General features: G+C 40.1%; 1 protein-coding gene across 1 annotated transcript in view; it reads right to left on the reverse strand.

The window, feature by feature from the left end:
- The window catches only part of LOC108792530 (uncharacterized protein C5orf42-like), a gene marked incomplete at its 3' end in the record, with an annotated part of 75,205 nt that overhangs the window by 43,408 nt on the left and 31,520 nt on the right, over positions 1–277 (reverse strand). The window lies entirely within an intron of this gene.

Here is a 277-nt window from a genome sequence, read left to right on the forward strand (position 1 = left end):
AATTAGTAAAAATGAAGTAAAAAAAAAAAAAAAAAGTTAAATAAAATGACCCCCCCCAAAATGAAAAGTCCGCGACCCCGCGCATACTAACGGAAACACGCCGGCTGCTCAAACGTAAGAAAATGACGATTGCGCTGCACATCAGGTATTGCCATGTGCGCCAGTGTGAGACCAATAATTTGCGGGTCAATGTTCATGGCTAACTCTAAACTGATGATTGGTCTTATATACAGTATCTGTGTGCTTGAGAATTACTATTAACTCTCAAGCAACAACC

Source organism: Nanorana parkeri, unplaced genomic scaffold, assembly GCF_000935625.1.
Source record: "Nanorana parkeri isolate BGI_ZX_2015 unplaced genomic scaffold, ASM93562v1 scaffold654, whole genome shotgun sequence".
NCBI classification, from domain to species: Eukaryota; Metazoa; Chordata; class Amphibia; order Anura; family Dicroglossidae; genus Nanorana; species Nanorana parkeri.